Below are 14,736 nucleotides of genomic sequence, written 5' to 3'. Positions count from 1 at the left end.
AGAGTAGACCAGGAATATGCTTCAAACTTTTAAGAAATACATTTCAAGACTGGGCATGGTGGTGCATGTGTGTAATCCCAGCGCTGGGGAGGCTGAAAACAAGAGGATCATTATGAGTCTGAGCTGCATAGTGAGACCCTGTACCAAATACATTCAAAAAATAATAATAATTTCATATTCTGCCCAGTGTATACTATGTATACTGAAGTAAAAAGTTCAGGAAACAATATCTACCCTTTACATATGTGAAGCATTTAATTTGATTTCATTTAAAACCCATTAATTATGCTCCACTAACTTTGTGACCCACCAACGAATTCCAAGAATCCTGCAGCTATTACTAAGATTTTTTATCTTCCCAAGGATCCAGAACCTGTCTTGAGCTTCAGCATTTCCTTAGTATGCTTAGCATTTGGTGGGACCAAGGATCAAACTAGGAACCTTGGGCTTGCTTAGCAGATGTTTATGCCCCATGAGCTATCTCCCTGGTCTCAGAGATGAAGATCTTAAATGCCTAATTAAGAATTGTGTATAGATCCAATACAACACTTTTTAGGAGTGAATTTATTAATTGCTTGTTATTTTCACAAACAAGAAGAGGAATTATTGCCTAGATGGGCTCACCTAGTCATCACTCACATAATTTTCGTTTAAATACAACTATTTGGTGCCTGCCGTGGTTCTAAAAAAGTTGAGACACTCGAAGGAGAACATGAATGTGAAGGTGCTTTGAAAACTAACGGCTTAAAAATAGTATTTTGAGACGTTAAGAAGAGGGACGCTGCTATCAGGCTTTAGGGAGTGTTCTTATAGAACTGTTACATTAACCTTTCCAACCCCAATGACTACACTGTGGTGCGTACTCAAGTAGCAACAAAGCATCGAACTCAGGTTTCACTTTTGTCTGCAAGCCGCTCGGTGTGCGCATGCTCAAAAGCAACTCCGGCTGCCCCCCCCATGATGGGCGGATCCCAGAGGGCAGAGCGCAGGCCACGTGAGGCTTCGTGACGTCATCTCTGGGCGCCAAGCGTGACTGGACTTGGTGTGGGCTTCCAGCCTTGCGCCGTGCTGCTGGTTGTGTTCGCCGGGTACTGGAGGGCGGAAGTACACCAGAACTAGGCTCCGACCTCCGCGCCAGTGTTTTCTGCGGCTGCGCACGCTCTCTGGACTCTAGCTCCGGCTTCTCTCTAGGACAGTGTGTTAGGCGGCGGAACCCCGACCCTGGCGTGTTTGCCTGTACGGGAAGCCGGGGAAGGAGCCGGCTCTTTGAGCAGGGTAAGTGTGTGTGTGTGTGTGTGTCCCGGTGAGAGAGTAAATGCTCAGAGGAAGAGAGTTGGGGGACTGGTAGGTGTGGTGAGGGCGGGCGAGTCGCTGGCGTGAGAAGTGCACTCGGGGCGCCAAGGCGGCTGAAGCGGCTCCGCTCGGAGGGGTGGGCCGGACACCGCCCCCCCGCGGGCTCTGGGGCCAGTCTGCGTGCTCTCCCGCGGAGTGTGGCAGTCTCTTACTCAGCTAGGAAGCGTACTGTGGAGTCGCCAGCTCAGGTGTTCAGTACCTGCATTTTCTGTGGTGTAGTTACTTAAAGCATAATTATTTCATAGGGCAGTTCAATTCCATCCGGACCTCAGCTATTTCCTCCAGTTTATCCTCTCAGTGACATTCTTTGGGTCTCATTTTAATAACATTTAATGCTGACAAGCGATTTTCTGTTGGTAAAGTTCTTTCACTCGATTGCTTTCAAGTAATCATACCTAAACTTGAGGAATCTAGGAAACTGGATTGGTTCTAGATTTTTCTGAGATGTAAGTATAGTATGTCTTCAGTAATGAGAATCCAGAGACTTAACAGAAACTGAAGTTATGGTACTAGAATTCTTCTGGTAAATCTGAGTCCTTGAGATTGTTAAAAATTTAGAGCTCATCTGAACTATTTGTGATATCTTTCATGAGAGTCATTGGTTGTGTTTTGAATTTGAAAATAAGGATGTTGGGCTAAGGTTAGTCGCTGAGACATTTTAGAATTTTACAGTAGATATTTTTCTTTGTCTTTTTTCTTTCTTTTTTTTTTTTTTTTTTTGTCTTTTTTGAGACACGGTCTTGCTATAAAGTTCAGGCTGGCCTTGAGCTCATTTTGTAGCTCTGGCTGTTAACCAATTTTAATATGCCTTTTGGTCTTCAGTGTTAGTCAATCTGGGGAGAAATGAGCAGAATAGGGCTATATGAATATAGGTCTTTAGAACGGTGGAATTTGTTAATTTCACAAATACTGTGTACCTGCCATAGGCCAGACATTGGAGGAAATAGTTTAAAAAAGCAATAAAAGTTTCTGCCATTGTGAACTTCACATTGGGGATGAGCAAGAGGAGACACTGATACAAAAATCAAAGTATTTATCATATGGTGGTAAATACAAAAAAAAGATAAAGCAATAAAAGGAAATGGTGGTGCCAGAAGTATGGGTAGGAGATCATAGGGACTGCCATAAAAAATACTGGAGTGAAGACTTGAAAGTGATAAAGAAGCTTTGTAGAAAGAGCTGGGAGAACTACCAGAAAAGCCATGAGCCAGAAGCATACCAGCTGTTTTAGCTGGAGAACAATGAATAAGCATTAGAGAAACAGTAGAAACTCAGGTAAAATGGGGAAAGGTTACATAAGGCCTTGTGGGACTTTGTAAGACTTTAGTTTTTACTTTAAATGAGATGGGTGTTGAGTAAAGTGTGAATTGATCTAATTTGTGTTTAAAAGGGATCTATCTGCTTTGTTGACCTAATGCAGCACAGGCAGAAATAGTGAGACCTGGTGGTAGGCCATTGCATTTTTCTGAACTGAAGGTCAAGGTGACTTAGATAAGCATGGTAATAGTTTAAGGTGGTTTGGAAGACTATTCTAGATGTTTCTGAAGTAGAGCAGCCATATGTGGGAGAGCAGCCAGGTGTGGGAGAATAGTCCAGGATGAGTTCAAGGTTTATGGCCTAACCAACAAAATAATAGAATTACCATCTTCCAAAATAGGGATGACTACAGAGTGATAGGGGAGAGGATCTCATCATTTTCAGTTTTGCACATGTTAAATTTCCAAGTGGAAATGTTAGTATGCAATAATATGTGTATGTGGAACAAGCTCAAACAAGAAGTCTGGGTAGATCCTTCGGTTCATGAGCATGAAGTTTATGCTTTATGCATGAGATGTGCCTCCCTCAAATCTTGTTATGATGTGGGCACATTACCTGTCTGACGTGAAAAAAAAAAAGTCTGGGTAAAGTTATGAATGAGAGTTGTAGGTTTCATATTTAAAGCTAGAAGAAAGATCTACAGGGAGTGGTTCAAGGACTGTCAACATTTAGAAGAGATATGTGGGATCCTCCCCACACTTCAGGTTGGGGTAGTTCAGTAAAACTCCTGTTGTGAATCTCTGATTCACAGTAACAGGATAAAAGGAAATGGAAAGCAAGTACATTAGCAGAAAAAGAGAGAAAGATGGGGAGGGAAAGGAGAGAAGATGAGGAAAAGAGATTTGGAAACTTGAGAAGATAATAGAATAGTGATATAGGACCTGGGGGAATAGATGGACTAGGGAAATGTGGGAATATGAAGCAGTACTTGGGCCCTACATTTGAGTTTAGTATTCTTGAATTTAGAGGGAGACCAACAGGCAGAGCTTACTATTTTTTTTATTATAATTTTATTTTGGAGAGTAAAAACAAGACCAAGAAAAACAAAACCAAAGACAGAGACAGGGCAAGAGATTATTATTTTTACTTATACAAGTATTTGATCTCTTAAGTAATTTCTAGGTAGTTGAGAACTTTGTCAACAAAAATAGTACTATTAGGTTAGCCTTTCTTGGTAGGCTAATGTATAAGGCACTTATTGTGCATTTTTATCTACTATGTTATTTGCCCAATGGTTATCAGATGTTGGTTGGATAGCTACTGTGATGCAAACCCTGAACTAGTTGCAGAAATAGAACTGTCTAGTAGTTTAAATCGTGGTGTAATGTATATATAGAAAAACCTTTCTAAATAATGGAATCTGTTCGTTGTAATTGTACTGATTTGGAGAAGAGTAATGTAGAAGAGCTTAATAACCTAGATTGATTGATTGATGGATTGATTGATTTATTGAGACAGGGTCTTACTATATAGATGAGGCTGGCCTTGAACTCCCAGTCTAGCCCAGGCTGGCCATGAACCTCCTGCCTTAGTGCTGGGATTAGAGGTACACTGCACCATACTCTTTTTTGTGGGGGGTAGGGGTTGGGAATTGAATTTACGACTCAACACTTGCTAGGCAGGCACTATGCCACTGAGCTATATCCCTGCCCTCCACACCCTCCATTTCCTTCCAATTTATGTATGTTTTTTCCTCTGCCTTTAACAAAAATTGCAAAGTCTGCTCTGTACTTCCTGTGTTAATTGAGGGTAAGAAGATAAATATGACTAATTTTTGTCTTACTTTCTCATTGCTAAGACACAATATGTGATAGCCACAACTGTAAGGAGCAAAGATTTATTTTGACTTACAATTTGTAGAAGTCAGTTCATAGTTGAATGGCTGCAAAACCAGAGGAGTAACAGCTCTAGACATGGTATTAGGAAGCAGAGAAAGATCTAGGACCAAAGGAGGAGATAAAATCCTCCAGGCTACACCCCAGTCACCCACCTGCTCAACCAGGCATTTCCTCCCAGTAGCATCACACCCCCCATAGTCTAGTCACCTTCCTAAAGATCCACCTATGAATGCATGAAGCTTTCAGGGGACATCTAGATATAAACCATAACTGACTTCAAGGAACTCCTTATTCAGTGTGGTTAGGGGCAAGAGAGATGAGATAACCCTAACTGGCTTGGTAGTACGTGCTAATAAAGAAGTAATTAAAATCTAGTGATGTATCTTAGGGGTAGAGCACCTACCTAGCTTTTGCTATGCTCTGCATTTAATTCCTGCACCACCAAAAATAAAAATTTGAAAATTTATTTATTTTCATTTATGTATTTGGTACAAGGTCTCACTATGCTCAGACTCATAGTGATCCTCCTGTTTTCAGCCTCCCCAGTGCTGGGATTACAGTTGTGTGCTACCATGCCCGGCTTGGTGCAACATGCAGGACCGGGGATTGAACCTTTGTCCCTGCACTTGCTAAAGCAGACATGTAGTTTGCTGAGCTATCTTGATGGCCCCAAAATTTGAAAATTTAGGATAGAACTAAAAAAGAAAATTATTAATGTACACAGTTGCACATAAATGTAATCCCCACTACTTGAGAGACTGAGGTGGGAGAATTGGGTTTGAGGCCAGCCTAGGAAGCATTCTGTCTCAGAAAGGCAAACTGAACTGTCTCAGTTACTCTTCTCTTGTTGCTTGGACAAATATTCGACACCCAACATTAAGGAAGGAAAGATTTATTCAGCTCACAGTTACTGGAGATTTCAGTCCATACTCTCCTGGTTCCAAGGCAGAGTGGCACAGAGCAGAGAACATCCATTCGTGCTGGCGGCAAAGAGCAAGCAAGAGCAAATGGAGGAGTAGCAGCAACAAAGGCAGCAGAGAGGAAGTCTGTCTCTCTGTCACTTTCATTACATTCAGGCTGTCTGCCCCAAGGCTGGATGTAGTACTCACACACGTAATCCCAGCAGTACTAAGACCCATAATCCCAGTGGATCATGAGTTAGTCTCAAACTCTAAAAGTCCCTGCACCACAACTGCATGAGTCCTGGGGGGACAACTAAACACAAACCCTAACATGAACTAAAGCAACAATAAAAATAACTTGACTGGAGGCTGCTTGTGGGAAAGCTTTCTAAGGAGATATTAAACTATTCAAGAGAGGCCAAAAGAAGAGTGTTCTTGCAGTCATGAAAACATGAAGAAACCTTGTATGCATCACTTACACCATTTATTGAGTGGAAAATCATGTACATATTGAGTACATAAAACCATTTATTGAATGATTACCATATGCTAAATACCTGTACCTTGTGAATATCACAGTTCTTTTCATTTTACAGATTGAAAGTTTAAATGGGATGGATTATTGTCCTAGGACATGTAACTACTAAGTGGAAGTCAGGGTTTAAACCTGACAGTGTGATTTCAGGCTCCTTAGCTACTTTCTCTACTACCAGCATTTAAATGTTTCTTTTTCTTGTTCTATATCCTTTAGTCACTTTTTGCCAACTATTGTTTATTCTTTCTTGAAAACAGTCTGTTTTTTTTTTTTTTTTTTGCGGAACCGGGGATTGAACTCAGGCCCTTGCGTTTGCCAGGATAGCACTTATTCCACTGAGCCATCTCCCTGGCCCCAAAACAGTCTGTTGTTGACTACTATTTTAAGTCTATCATGTTTGTTGCTGAAATTGCTTTCTGGCAGGCCTCTCTATAAGGTATGTGTTTGGTATAGTAATGGACATTAGTCAAATCTATAAATGTGACATGATACTAAATCATGAAGTAGGGGCTGGGGAGATAACTCAGTAGAATAAGCGCTTAAGCGCAAGGGCCTGAGTTCAATCCCTGGTTCTGAAAAAAAAAAATCAAAAAAATAAATCATGAAGTATATCATAGCTCCGAAATTTTCCACAATCTTCTGTATGTTATGCTTCATGGTCTAGTTTTATTTCACAGTTACAAATTTTTCTAGTGTCAAGGAATAATTGTTTGTATTTCTTAGTATGTGTCCATTACTATAGTAAACAAATTTACAGGTTTTTTTCCCCCCGGGACAAATTTGTGATGCACAGGTATTTATTTCATCTCAAAGGTAAAAGAAATGAGGTTTAGTGAAGGGGTTTGCTTAAGATGCTGTGTGTTATTTAAACATAAACATATTACAGTGTCAGCTCTTTCTTTATCTCCTAACTCTTTAAACCCAATGTTCTCTGAAAAGTTGACACAGATTTTGCTCCTATGTTTAACGGTGCTGTTTTGCCCTGTTATGAATACAAATGGTCTTTGAGCTAATATGGGTACTGCTTAAGATATTTTGATGTTATGTGATTTCAGAATGGTGGGAAAGGAGTATATATTTATTATATTTCTCAGTAGAAACCATTCTAGGAATTTTGAGTGTTGGTTTTCCTTAGTAGCCATATGTGGTCATACCATTTTTGCAGTGCCCAGTAGGAGCAGCAGCTACAGTTCTGTGAGCTGTGGGATCCCAAGTGCAGTAGCCCATTACCCTGCCATGTACTGTTTATTAAACTTTGATGTTAAGTAGGTTAGGTGTGTTAAATACTTTTTTTAAAAAAATGTACCTTAGTACACGGTCTACAGGGTTTCACTACACAGATCTTAGTGATCCTCTTGTTGTTTTTTTTTTTTTTTTGTGGAACCGGGGATTGAACTCAGGCCCTTGCACTTGCCAGAGAAGCGCTTATTCCACTGAGCCATCTCCCAGGCCCCCGATCCTCTTGTTTTAAGACTCCCAAGTGCTGGGATTATAAGTGTGCGCCATCGTGCCCAGTCTCAATAGCCATCTCAGCATGCCCTGGGGGTGGCGCCGGATCGCATGCTGGAGATCAAACCCAGTCCCTGTCTGCCTAAACAGGTGCTTTAATCCCCTGAGCTATCTGGCTGGCTCCTAAATACTTTTCTATTCATGATATGTTTATGATGTATTTATGAGGCGTAACCCCTTGATAAGTAGAAGAACATCTGAATTGTTCTTTCTGTGTCTAGTCTATTACTTTAAATTGCAAATGTTTCTCTTTTAAAAGTTTTATTTTATTTTTTGGTCTTTTTGAGACAAGTCTCATGGTGCAGCTCAATCTGGGTTTGAACTTGATTTGAGCCTGGGCTGGCCTTGAACTTGTAGCAGTCCTCCTCCCTTAGTCACCCAAGTGCTGGGATTACAGGTATATACCACCATGTCTGGCTTTAAATTCCAAGTGTTAATCCTCTTCTCTCATAACAACTTTCACACAGGAAAAAAATTTAATTGTACTGTCAAATTTCAGTATTCAACCTCTTTGGCACACTTTGTGTTTGGTATTCCACGAATTTTGATAAAAATATTTTGTTCTAGTACTTGTCCTTTGTTTCATATCTGACCTGTAAACTAGAACCTGTGTATGTTGATTCTTTGTGACTTGCTACCTTCTAAAACTGTTTTGTACTTGTACCTCCAGGAAACATTTAAACTAAACTAGTACTGATGTAGCACTGTAACACAGACAGATGTTTTAGAGTTGGAAGGGATGTTGAAAACTGTCCAATATGATGGAAGGACTATGAGATTAACAAATCTGGGTGTTGCTTATAATTTTAGATCTGCTGTTTATTTTTTACTTTTATTTTATTTTATTTTGGTGGAACCGGGGATTGAACTCAGACCCTTGCACTTGCCAAGGAAGCACTTACTTTACTGAGCAATCTCCCCAATCCCTCTGCTGTTTATTAGGTACAAAGTTTGAAAAAAAAAAATACAACTTTTCCATTTCAAAGTCATTGTATAGTGGGGATGTGTATATGAGTAAGATGTGTAATGTTTGTACGATTATTTAGTATTTTCAGAAAGTGGATAATCTGTTATTTGACATTTATTTATCTAATCTGCTGTGCTTCATATCTGGGGGTTTTGTTTGGCTTTGTAATTGTTTTGTTTCTTGAGAGAGTCTTTTATGTAGTTCAGGCTAGGCTTGAACTTGCTGTGATTCTCCCACGTCAACTTTCCAAGTGCTAGAATTACAGGCATTTGCAACCATTCCAGGCTGGCTTTATAATTTTGTATAATTTGTACTCTTGCCAAAGTAAACATTTCTGGGCATCTGCTATATTCCATATACTATTAAGTGTCTTAAGTTACAAAAGATGAAATGAAACCTTTTCCCCTGAAGAAATGTTACATTCTAACAGAGGAGACATACATATAAATGCACATCTTTAGTATGTTTGTAAATGATATAGTAGAAAAAAGTAAAGATGAAGAAAGAAGATTCTGACTACATCATGTATAGAAGAAGAGCTATTTGTATTCCATCCAAAAGGATACATAAATTGTAAGGCAAAGTAGAAAGGCTGCTTTAGGATAAGGATGTCATCATGGTCAAAGACATGAAAATGAATGGTACGCAGTATATTTGGAGATTGTAATACCTTATGAGCAATGACTGAGGGGTTTTACGATTGTTATTGTTATTTTATATTGTGTCATTTTCCCATCAACTCTAGGGCTCCTTGCATATTAGGCAAATGTTCTCCACTGAGCTACATTGCTGGACCTTTACTGAGCTTTTTAAAAGTCATTATTAGGGCTGGCCTGATAGCTCAATGGACTAAAGTGCCTATTTAGGCAGAGTGCAGTGGCCAGGGTTCAAGCCCCATAGTGTAGTGCAGGCCCTGTCCACGCCCCCGGGGCATGCTGAGACGTTGATTGAGACTGTGCCTGTAATCCCAGCACTTGGCTGAAAACAGGACAACCACTACAAGTCTGATGTACGCAGTGAGACCCTGTAGACCCTGTCCTAAATACAGAAAAAAAAAACAATAAAAGTTATTATTGTTACCTTGTTAATGTTGAGGTGTCTAGCACATGTCACTGAGTTAGGTGTCTAGCACATATCAAAGATATTTTTGACTCTATTGAACAATTGAGTGTTCAATGGGTGTTTTCTTTTTTTATGAACTTAGGGTAGGGTCTACAGGGTGTACAGGGTTTCACTATGTAGATGGGACTCCTAGTGATTATCCTGTTTTCAGCCTCCCAAGTGCTGGGATTACAGCATCTCAATTACCATCTCAGTGTATCCCGGGGGCGAGGCTGGCACTGCACACCAGAGATTGAGCCCTGGCCTGCGCTCTGCCTAAGTAGGTACATTAGTCTGCTGAGCTATCTGGCCGGCCCAAAAGTATCAAAATTTCAAACCCAGTTTGTTGCTTTTCTTATAATTTTTTGATTATTATTCTTCCTTTCTATAGTACTAGAGATTGAACCCAGGGCCTTTGCACTGAGTAATATCTCCTAGCCCTTTTTAATTTTGGGGCAGAATTTTGCTAAGTTGCCCATGTTGAGTTAGAACTTGAGATCCTCCTGCATCAACCTCCTGAATGCTGCACCATCACTTCCACTTAGTCTTAAATATTGGCCTTTCTTTTTCCTGTTACTTGAGAGATTAAATCCAGGGCCTTGCACATCATAGACAAGTGCTGTACCACTGAGCTACGTCTCCAGCCTTTTCTGAATGCTTTGCTTTGCTTTGCTTTGCTTTGCTTTGCTTTGCTTTGCTTTGCTTTGCTTTGCTTTGCTTTGCTTTGCTTTGCTTTTCTTTCTTTCTTTCTTTCTTTCTTTCTTTCTTTCTTTCTTTCTTTCTTTCTTTCTTTTTTGAGACAGCATCTCTGTAATTGAAACTGACAATCTTCCTCAGCCTACTGAGTTCTTAGTGAGATTACAAGCATGTGCCCCCATGCCTGGGTCTAAATTTTATTTTGAGATAGGTTCTTTTTAAATTGCCTGGGCTGGCCTCAAATTTATGATCCTTCTGCCTCAGCTTCTGGAATAGTTAGGTTATAGGGCTGTGTCATGAAGCCCAGCTAATTACTGATTTCTCTGTGTATCTATTCACTCAATTATATCTAATGGGCTAAGTGCTATTTCCCCTTATCATAAGATGAGAAAATAGATAAAGAGAAGTTAAGTGACTTTTGCAGGTCAAACAATAGGTGACAGAACCAAGCTTTGGATACAAGCAGTTAGGCTCTCACATGTTTTTTTTTTCATCTTTTTGAGACTGGATTTCACTCTAGTTAGGGCTGGCCTTGAACTAACTTTGTAGCACAGGTTGGCCTTGAACTCAAGTCATCTTCCTGCCTCATCCTACCGAGTGCTGGGATTACGAGTGTGCACTACCACAATGCCGAACTACCATTATTCATTTTTAACCCTTACATTATAATCCTTTCAAGAGCTAAACTTTGATGATTGAAAACTCATATCTTTCAACTTTTATGTGTGCATCACCAAATACTTATTTTTTTTTTTAGCCAAATGTATGTTTCAGACTAGAGACATGATGTCCTTTTTCATGTAATTCATTATAGTTGAGTGTTTATTGATAATAAACTAACATTTTAACGTTCAGTAAATTTGAGGTTTGCGTATTATGAGGCATTAAGTAACCTTGTTCGCAGTTCAAAAATCTGTTTTAAGGGTTTTATTTTACAAATTCGTATCAGTTATACCTTTAGCTGTCTTGTCTGATCATTTCTTTCCCCTTGATGTCGTATAAAAAAGATATGAGGGCCGGCCAAATAGCTCAACAGATTAAAGCGCCTGCAAGCAGGTTTAGGGACTGGGGTTCAATCCCCTCCCTGGGTCTGCTATGCTGGCCCTGCCCTGGGGCAGGCTGAGACACAATTGAGACTGGGCGTGGTGGCCTTAATCCTAGCACTTGGGAGGCTGTAAGCAGGAGAATCACTCTGAATCCAAATCGAATCCAATCTGATTAGTGAGACCCTGAACACCCTGTAGACCCTTCCCTATTAAAAAAAAAAAAAAAAAAAGATAAAAGAGTCAAAGATACAAGTATCAATCCCCCCTCCCCCGTTGGTGAGTGAATCCAAGGCCTTCATACAGAGTTATATCTTACACCTTTTCAACATTATTTTTTTGAAATAGGATATATTGCTTAGGTTGGTTTCAAACTTGTAGTTCTCCTGCCTTAAACTTTCAGATGCTAGGAAAGGCCATCATTCCTGTTTAGCTTTACACTTGTGGGTTTTTTTTTTTTTTTTTTTTCTCACTGTTTTTTGTACTTTTAAGTTCTACAGTAGAATTTGGTGAGCATCTCTAGAGCATAGGCTTTACAAACTAAGACTATAGTTTAGCTTTTGAAATATTTACTCTTCTAAGTTTGTCTTTGTATCATTGTAGGGAAGGGACTCTTAGATATGAAGAGGCAACATTGGTTATTTCTTTTGATTGTCTGACACAAGAAAGAAGCAGAAGAGAATGACATGGAAAGAAAGAGCAGGACAGTCAAGTGTTGTGGCAGCTTACACAAGAGAGAAGGAAGCCACATTGACAAGAATAATGTTTTAGTTTGATGATGCCTGCCTATTAAAAAGGACAGCTCTGATGTAGTTTTGGAATCTGACCACTCGTATCTCTTTGTTTTTCGAAGGACAGTGCTTGGGAAGAGAAAGGAAGAGCTTATAGAGATGCCTTTCCTTAGATAGCCATACTTGATTTCAGTTTGAATTGTCTTAAAATACAGTAACAACCCCCTGCTCCCTGGGATTACTGGGAGTGTGGAGCTACATTCCCAGCCCTTTATAATTTTTTTAAAAACAGAGTCTTGTTAAATTTTCCAATCTGGTCTCCAACTTGGGATCCCCTTGTCTCTGCCTTCTGAATACCTGTAATTACAGGTTTGTGCTAACACACCCAGCTTGAGTTATATTTTCTGTTTCTTCTCAGAAGGAAAAAAATCATCCAGTGTGACAATGTTAATAGTGACTTTTGAACTTTAAAATTATAATTAAAGTATGCTGGTAATGTAGCCCTATGGTAGAGCCTTGAGTTTAATTGGTAGCACTTGAAGCCAAAAAAGCAAACATAAATATTAAAACTATAATAAAATTTTCTTAAAATCTATAAGAGAGCTTGTTCCTTGGTATTGTTTTCTCTAGGTCAGCAAAGGGAAGCTCATTTGTAGCTGTCTGTTGGATGTATCACAGTTGTAGAACCACTGTTCTCCACCTTTATATCAAATTCAATTTTAATTTACTTGTCATAATCCAGATTTCATTAATTCCTGCCACTAGTATATTTATTTTATTTGCTTGTTTGTTTATGTATAGATATATTGCTTGCATGCATGTATATATGTGGCACCAGGGTATTGAACCCAGAGCACTTCTGCACTGAGCACCATCCCTGTCTCTTTTTTAACATACTTTTAATTTTGAGACAGGGTTGCTAAGTTGCCTAGTCTGGGCCCAAACCCTCAAGCTTCCTTCTTCAGCATCCCAGAATGCTGGGATTACAGGAATATACTGTAATAGTAGGTTAGTAAATTTATTTTAAAGGAACAGTTTATTGGATGGAATCAAGAAGTAGTGAGTACTTTTCCTGTTTTCATTTAATTAATTTTCTGTGATCTGCAAATCTGGAAATTTTCTCATCTGTATAGAAAGTCTGTGTTTGAATTAGAGGCTTATTGTAGAGCTACATGAAATTTAACATATACATTAAATGTAAATTACATATATTTACCAATTATAATTACTAATAGTTACTTTTCATATTTTATAAAAGCTAAAATTCTGGTTTGCTTTTTTTTTTCATTTTTTGACACAGGGTTTTTACTATGCAGTTCAGGCTATCCTTGATTTTACATTGTAGCCCAAGCTGGCCTTGAACTCAGTGATACTGTTGCCTCAGCCTGGAATTACAGGCATGTGCCAGGTCCAGCCTACTGATGTGCTTTTAAAATAACAGCAGAGTTAGTCTAACTATAGTTCTCATCTTGATTTGACTGTTGTCCAGTATGTTTATGTTGAGCATATTTTCTCCACTTCTTTCAGTTTATTTACCTGTGGATGACATTGTATCCAGTTGACTTCCAGTTTTGCTCTTTAAGTTATAGCAGTTTTAGTGTGCTTCACATTGGTCATGGCAATGGAAAAGAAAGGCAATAAGGGGCTGGGGAAATAGCTCAGTGGAATAAGTGCTTGCCTCACAAGTGCAGGATCCTGAGTTTGATCCCTGGTACCAGCAGAAAGAAAGAAAGAAAGAAAGAAAGAAAGAAAGAAAGAAAGAAAGAAAACAAGTTCCTTGACTAATTCAGTGTTAGTAATTGATATTTAATTTTTTTTGTATGATACTAGGGTTTGCATATGATTTGGAATGTTTTCACAAAATGCATTTAAGAAATTTGGAATTAGCTGCCCGTGAAAGATGAGGCAAGGTGGGAAATATTATTTGACCTGGTTTATTGAATCGTAGTATTCAGGTGCCACATATTGAGTTACAGTATTATCAGTATTCCTTTTTCTTTTTCTCTTTTTTTTTAGGGAGTGGTACTGGGAATCAAACTCAGGGCCTTGTACTTCCTAGACAGGCATTGTACCACAGAGCTACATTCTCAGCCTATCAGTATTCTTTCAGCATTTATTCGTTTTTTCCTGCTTAGTTTTAGAATATTAGCACCAAAAGACAGTTGAATGTTTGAGATAAAAAAACATGTCTGGGGCTGGGGAGATAGCTTAGCATCATAACGACCTGCCTGGCAAGCATAAGAGTATGAGTTTGATCCCTGGTAGCAAAACAAAACAAACAAAAAACACAAAACCACATCTTTCTACCATACCCCAAATATTTCCACAGTAGGTTTACATATACCAAATTTAGTGTTATTTTTGTGGTATAGGGAATATTCTTAGAGCTCATAGTGGAAGTATTTACTCTTTTTTTGGGGAAAGAGGGTGATGTGCTTGGAGTAGGTAAAGTAGAATTTGAATAGATGAGAGAAGAGCATATTAGGCCAGGACAGTGGTAGTGCATAGAACAAGGTATTATGGAACAGTTTTTGTTAGAGGGTTTATGAGAGGAAACGTTATTAATAAAGGTGCAGATATTGATTGGATCAGATTATGGATTGGATGAAATTAGACTGGAGCTGAGCATGGTGGTAGATGTCTGTAACCTCACCTGCTCAGGAGGCTGAGACAGGAGGATCACAAGTTTGAGGCCAGTCTAGGCAACTTAATAGGACTGTATCTCAAAAAAAAAAAAAAAAAAA

General features: G+C 39.1%; 1 protein-coding gene and 1 pseudogene across 1 annotated transcript in view; both read left to right on the top strand.

Annotated features, from left to right (window-relative positions):
* The first annotated feature begins 1,033 nt into the window (after window positions 1-1,033).
* The window catches only part of Atg5 (autophagy related 5), a 180,210-nt gene continuing 166,507 nt past the window's right edge, over window positions 1,034-14,736 (top strand). Inside the window, exon 1 of the mRNA XM_004637464.2 lies at window positions 1,034-1,275. The gene's annotated coding sequence lies outside the window, so the exon portion shown is untranslated. The remainder of the gene's footprint in view (window positions 1,276-14,736) is intronic.
* Window positions 3,142-3,235, top strand: LOC111818421 (annotated as a pseudogene).

The sequence above is a fragment of the Octodon degus genome, unplaced genomic scaffold (assembly GCF_000260255.1).
Source record: "Octodon degus isolate 3935 unplaced genomic scaffold, OctDeg1.0 scaffold00090, whole genome shotgun sequence".
Taxonomy (NCBI): Eukaryota; Metazoa; Chordata; class Mammalia; order Rodentia; family Octodontidae; genus Octodon; species Octodon degus.
Note: the sequence above shows the minus strand (reverse complement) of the source record. Positions and strands in the feature narration are given on the sequence as shown.